A 7,897-nucleotide genomic window follows, 5' to 3' on the forward strand; every position below is an offset into this window, starting at 1 on the left:
TAAAGAATTGTGAATTGAGTGGAATATTTAGTCTAACTTTGTTCCCTATGGATTCAACCCGAACTTCACCACTTTAGTGTGTGAACCGGTTATTAAAATTTGGTGTACAGTTTACACTTAGTTTTTATTGGAATACATATTTCAAAATAAAATCACACCACTAAGCACATGAGTGATTTTTAACACTAATAGAGGATGCAAAGGGGTTGGTTGGGTCAAATGTATTTTAAAAAATTCTTGGATGTTACACCATGAAACATTAGTCATGGTCTCATAAATTTCATAGTGTAGTTATGGAATCCAGCAATGAACATGTTTTAGTTATCCGATTTTGATATGACCATCACCTTGAAAGACGTGGTGCATATTACAGGATTGAAGTGCCACAAAAATCCAATTAATGTACCTCAATTTAGAAATTTTAAGTACCAATGTAAAGTTTTATTTGGGACACCCGATGATGCATTAAAAGGTGAAAGGTTGAAATTGTCATGATTGAGGAAGACATATGACAACAACAAGACAAAGATAATATACTTTGTATTAGAGAGAAGGTCAATCTTACGATAGAAAATAAGTTGAGGACATTCTTGCTCTGCTTCTTTGACACCTGTATATACATCGACACTGATGGAAAATCGATTCATGCATAATATGTGCAACTGGTGCATGACCTAGATCATGTCGATGAATATGCATGAGGAACAACTTCACTTGCACACATTTATACAAGTTTGAGTCAAGTGAAGTGTAGAATAAAAAACTTCACTAGCATGTTGGTTTTGTTGGAGGTGTCAATATATATTCATTGATTTGATTTGATTCATATAAAAACATGATTTTGTTATCTTTATGTACTAAATGTATATTAATTCATATATTGATCCTTGCAAGTTTGGATATATCAGCACATATCCATTAGAAGTCCCCTTAGACATGACCAAGTCCTTAGATTCCCATGTATTGCTATATAGAGTAGGTCATGCAAGGGAAAAAATTTAGACAAAGAGGAAGAGAAAGATGGATGGGTTCTCAGTTGAAAAAGACCCTTTGCACTGCAAAGTTGAGTATGCTGATCGAAGTACATGTAAGTATACATGAAAAAAGTATAGATTTTTATAAATAATACAATATAGGATTATGACCATAAATGAAACTTTATTTTGTAGGTAATGTGATGCCCCTATAAAAAAGATGTAAAAGATGAGGGGGATGTGATTGTCCATGCCATGAAAATCACAAAGGACATTTGGTCGTACAACATAAATGAAGTTGAATGTCAAATGACTAGCCGAGTGGTCTAACAATTTGGATATGTGCAGCCATAACCCCATCACCCTCCTTGTGTTAACAAAGGTGACTCATGTTGTTTAAAGGATCAATCAAACTATTACCCCACCCTGTTATTCTTTGAACTCAAAAACCAATGCGACAATGAATATGACATTGTATTCTATTCTATGGTATGCGTTTGTCAGGAGGACATAACTACTCACAACTAGCAATTGCTAAGCAGTTCCAACACCAAGAGGGGCAGTGAGATGGTAATGTACTTATGCATAATTTGATTATAATTTAATTATACTTTGATTACAAATTAACTTTGTTTACAAATTTATTATCTCAGACAGTTATATATACATATATATATATATATACTTTGATTACAAATTTAAGGAGACTGAGCAAATTGGGGCTAGGAGACCGAAGCTTAGAAGGACTTTAAGTAGAGTGAATGTCATGGCAGAGTTAGCTCTTACAAGGGTTGAAATCCGTAGGCTGCAGAATTTGCATAAAGCAAATAAGATTTTTCTAAAAGAAGGGCTTTTGCAAACTCAAGTATAGTTGCTCTCTACAAATGATAAGAAACTTAAAGAGCTACGAGTATGAGGGTGTCATATGCAACATCCACAAGAGTCACAAGTCCTAAATTTCTCACAGTTCTGATCGGATTCACAAACATTTATCTGTTGCATGGATACTCTTATAATTTGTATATGTTTTTATTGTAATTAGTTGTAAGTGAATGGTAGTTTAAATTGGAATAAACCTGTATATTTATTTATATATACTTTTGTTTTAATGTGTATATTGTGTTTTCTAAATATAAATATATGTATAATTTATAGTAAGTTTTTGTGTATGGATGTATATATGATTTATAACAGATTTTTTGTACTATACCTTCTTTATTTATATTTTTTGAAGTATGTCCACAAATATAGGACAACCTTCGCAAATAATTTGTGTGAATGTTCCCAAACTATGAGAATATATTTTAATTAAATACTCTCGAGGTACATCCACAAATACATTACGACCTTCACATATAATTTATGTGAATAACCCAAAAATTAGTTAACCACCTTTAACAAAATCTTTTTCTGAGAAGCTTTTATTTAGAAGGGGATGATTTGGTGGATTTGGTTGGCCACTTTTTCTTTTAAAATACGCGTGAAAGTGGAAGGAGGAGGACGAAACAAGAAAGTTTTGGCTTTTTTGTTTTCCTTCTTTTTTTCAAAAATTTATTAGTTTTTCTTCTTTTTATTTTTCCAAAACTTCTAAAAGTGGAGGGGGTGATTTTGGGATTCATGCCCCCTCCTTCCTTGTTTCCTTTCTTCGTGTCTAAGATGAAAACGGAAGGTGAACTTTGTAAAAATCGTCCCCCTTATCCTTCCTCCTTTGCAATAAAAAAATATATTGCAATTAATGTCTGCCAACTTAGCTTTTTGCAGAAAAAGAGAAATTCAAGAATTTGAATTTCTGGCAGGTGTGGACTTTATGGATCTCATATCCAATCCACAATACACCATGGATCCAATCCAAATGGATATGGGTCTTGGGTCATGGGTTGGACCAATTGGATCCCCTACCGAGATCCAAATCCAAAATTATGCTCCAAAACCTAAAATTATACTTTTGTCATCAATTCTTTGTTATGCAATTTTTAGTCATAAGTATGGGCAATTATGTTAAAAAGCTATAAAAATGCATGCATTTAAATATAGAAATGTAGCCCTTATCGTGCTTCATCACTTAGAACCAGTGGAACCGATGCATAAGGTTTTTTGGATCTTATGCTCTTTGTGGTTGCGGATCTTGCAATTATAATATAATTTGCATGAAATGAGTTAATATCATAATTTAATTATTGAATATAACATTCAAATTAATTTATTTTAGTAGACTACATATTACTACACATAATAAATATAACTAATCTACTATTGCATTTAATATATGATCATGACTTGCATTATCCAAACTGGTTATCTTATAAGCATGCTTCAAACACGCACATATCATAATTTAATCATTGAATTGCAATAATCAAGCTGGTTATCTTATAAATATAATTTACACACACACACACATATATTATAATTTAATCATTGAATTGCAGTATTCAAACTAGTTATCTTATAAACATGATTCACAAACATACATTTCACAATTTAATCATTGAATTGCAATATTCAAACTGGTTATTTTACAAACATATTTCATGCCTACACACATCATAATTTAATTATTGAATTTTAATATTTAAATTGATTAACTTACAAGCATGTTTCACATACACAACATCACAATTTAATCATTGAATTATAATATTCAAACTAGTTATCTTACAAATGTGCTTCACACGTACATATGATAATTTAATTAATAATTTAATATAACATTGAAATTGATTGCAAATATATTGCATACACTAACAAATTAAGGAAGTACCTGTACACAAGCATTGACCCTTGTTTGTCACTTCGACCTCTTCATCGAAGCATGCACTTTCTCCTCCAGGGGATAATCTTCCACCTGATCTTTCTCTGCCCTCTCCACCTCAACCCCTTGAGAATCCTTCTCTGCCCTCTCCACGTTAGCCCCCCGAGGATACTTCACCATGTCCACCTCAACTTCTTCCTTTTATTGAGGATCCTCTTCTACCCTCTGACCTACCATACTCTCACTCTCCACCTCACCCTTCGACTCCTCCATTTGATGAGGTTTCTTCTCTTTCATTTCATCGATCATTTTGTTAATTAGAGGCAATTCTTCTCCACAGTCTCCTCTATCTCAGCCTTGACACCCTCCCATTGTTGAAGTTTCACCTTCACCCTTTTTATCCTCACAGTATCTACATTCTCCTTCTCTATCTCACCACTGCAGGTGGCTACGTCAAAGATAACTTGAGAACCATGCAATTATTTTATAAAATAACTAATTCATGTCAATGTTTCAAAAAATAGTTGATTCATGCCATTGATTCAACTGTTGCAAAGAGCGAAACATGTTCTTAGCAGAATATCTCATCGTCGATGATATGCATGACATTAAAAAAGCCAGTGGTGATGTGTTGCCACATGACTAAGATAAAGCAATAATGCCAGAGTTTCACCAAAAATAGACACATAAAAATATTATTAAAAGAAATAAGTTGGAGACCAAAAAAACCTAATTTTATGCAAAAATAGACCTCAAATATGAAACAAACCTTTTGAACATACGAAGCGTCACATTTAATGAGCATACACAAGTTTGCATATTTTGAGATATTCACAAAAATAATTTGAGAATATTGTACTATATTTGCAAACGTAAGTATTTAGTTAAAAGAGATTCACAAATTTTGAAGACATATAAACAAATTATTTATGAATGTCATATTATATATTTGCGGATGTAAGTATTTAGTTAAAGGTGGTTAACTGATTTTTGGGTTATTCACATAAATTATATGTGAAGGTCGTAATGTATTTGTGGATGTACCTCAAGAGTATTTAGTTAAAATATATTCTCATAGTTTGGAAACATTCACACAAATTATTTGCGAAGGTCATCCTATATTTGTGGATGTACTTCAAAAAATATAGATAAAGGAGGTTTGCATAGTTTGGGGACATTCACATAAATTATTTCTGAAGGTCATACTATATTTGTGAACATACATCAAGAAATATAGTTAAAGGAGGTTCACACAGTTTGGGCGACTTTCACAAAAATGATCTTCGATGAGCATACCATATTTATGAAGGAGAAAAAATGTCCTAAAAAGTCAGGAATAAGAGATTTTGGATATGGAGAGAATTTCGACAATTTACAAGGCATTTTCAAAATTGTGCTATTGTATAATGACAATATAGTTATTTTTTGTTTCTTCTATCAAGCCCATTTGTATGTGTTCTCTTTGGTCAAAAGGGTAGCAATTCCCTTTGTCTGGTTTCCTCTTAAATTGCTTAGATCTATGTTTGTGTCTAATTGCATGGTGTACTTTTTTGAATGATGAAGCCTGGAAGTCCCTTCATGCTTTTCTAGGTTAGTTATTTTTGCAAGACTCGGTCTATACATGTTTCTGGATTTCATGATTGCTGAAACTTAACTGGTATTGTTATACCAAACAAGGCTGGAAGCGCAAGAATGTGCCTATCACAGGGTCGCTTTGTCCCTAGGTGGGATGCATCTTGCGTACCAAATGCACTCTCATCGTTCATCGTTTGTCTGATCACTCTTTTGCATAGGTGGATCTAGCTGCCAATATTATAAATCTTGAAAATAGTTGCTTGTGAAGCATATACGAGTCAAGCACAAACAAAGTGGTTGGCTTGGGTCAGTTTGTTCTGGACTCATTCATGATTAGTCATGTAGTTGGCAAGTTGTGCCACAAGCTGCTATTAGCTGAGCATGAATAAAGTGTTTGGCTTGGGTCACCTCATCTAGACTCATTTAGATGAGATAAGATATATGTATTGATCATGCATATATTTTTATATTTTATTCATCCATATTTATGCATGATCCATGGAAAAATCATGTTAAAAAATTATCTTTATCGTTGCTTTCAAGAAAGTGTTCTAAATTGAATTTTCAGAAAAAATTGCATTTTCTAGTTTGACCCTGCATTTTTTGGTGTTTTAGTTAGTTTAGAATTTTTTTAATTCATGTGGCTGTTCTAGAATTAGATTAGTTAAATAGATAGATCTTATTTCACAAATTTGGAATTGATCATTCTTTGATCTAATTCAATAGATCAAAATGTGAAATTTTAGAATTTTGGAATTTCATTTTTCTGATTTTTTTTAGCTTTTTGTTTCAGTTATAAACGAAGTTTTTAGAATCCAAATCACAATTCGTAAATTGGATCTGATTCTTGCTTGAATCCTCTATCTCTTTGCAAAAATTCAGCAAGATCGGATTCCATTTCATGGGCCATTCTATGATTTTTACAGTGAGATATTTCGGCAACTCTGTTTTCTGTAATTTCTAATTTCTGTATTTTTCTATATTTTGTTTTAATTAGATCTGAAGTTTCTGAAGTCCAAATCTAATTTTGTAAATTGGATTGGATTCTTGAGTTTATCTAGTTTCTTGTGTAAAATTTTCATCAAGATACAATCTGATTTACTATTTTAATACTCTCCGGTCCATGTCCATGTATCTCATCCTTGAGCTTAGGTCCTAGACCATGTCTTCTGGTGATTTGATATTTTTGTCTAATTCAGAGGATATAGTTCAGACTGGACGGATCAGTCTGGGTCTATGGACTCTTCTTTCCATATTAGACACTTGGCACTCTCCTCACTGACTCTCTCTATCCTCTTGTGGCTTTAGAGTTTGTCTCGTCTTTCTGTTAGCCTATGCCTTTTCATATTTTGGTTCCTGGGCTCTTTTGACTCTGCTATCAGCTTGTGTCTGCTCTTGAATTTCTCTCAACTTTTTCTCCATCATTTCCATGTTCTATTTGGCTTGTGCTAGCATGAAATGCAAGGTCCTAGGGGTTCATCCTCTGGTAGACACACTTATGCTAGAACTTTCTGTCTCGTAACCTATATGAGGGACTTTACGAGATTGATGAGGGTGTCATTCTTCAAATCAAGATTTGAAATGCGAGGTCCTAAGAATTTGTTATTTGGTAGACTCATTCATGCTAGAAATATCTGTCTCATAACCCATATGAAAGACTTTACAAGACCGATGAGAGTACTAACGTGAGTTGGACTCAGGCAACATCAGGTCCTTTCTCTTTTTTTGGTCATCCATAGACTCATCAAGAATGCCCATATGGGTCCTTTATTTAGGATCCTCATTGAATATGATGTTTTGCATTATATAGGGTGGCATCTCGTACATGGGATTCTCTAGAGGTGGTTCCTCTGGGATGGATTGAATTTGAAGTTTTCAGGTCTTAGATCATATATGCATTATACTCCACGCAATTGATTCACACATGCCCAAAACAAGTAATGAGATATTTTAAAATAAAGAGTACCCTAAAAAGTTATATCCACTGATCCACAAAGTCTCTTTGGGTTCTAAGGTTTCAGCATTTCCTTCAGGTCGACACTGATATACCCAAGCTAACAACTTAAGAATACTAGTGTGAAATATCTGACTCCAATGGTACCACCACCGATATACCCAAACTAACAACTTAAGGGTACTAGTGGAGAGATCCGAAGAGCCATAGTTTTGTGTTTACATTTTTCATGGCTCACCTAAATAGGAAAATCCTATCATAGGTGATGACTTGTGCTTGATTGGTACCTTGCACTTAGTTTAATTTTTGAAAAATCAATTGCATAATTGCAAGTGTGTGTTGTTTGTTTGTTTGTTTACTTGCTTTATTTACTTTCCAAAATAATTGTTGCTTCATGATTTGCGTGGTTTGATCGCGAGTGCACCTTAGTTAGGTAGAAAACCCAAATCTAGGACGTTTGATTATACCGGTCTCACGTTAGGTATATGCAAGGGCATAGGTCAAAAAATCCTGAGCTTGTATTGTCATTCGAGGACCCTGAGTCCTTAGTCAAGAAATCCCATTGATCTATCCCCATGGAGGAAGATCAAAGGCTTACTCGTCCACTTCGAGAATATTTTATTTCCAATGTCTATACCCCTG

This window comes from Nuphar pumila, chromosome 13, assembly GCF_984573655.1.
Source record: "Nuphar pumila chromosome 13, dmNupPumi1.hap1.1, whole genome shotgun sequence".
NCBI classification, from domain to species: Eukaryota; Viridiplantae; Streptophyta; class Magnoliopsida; order Nymphaeales; family Nymphaeaceae; genus Nuphar; species Nuphar pumila.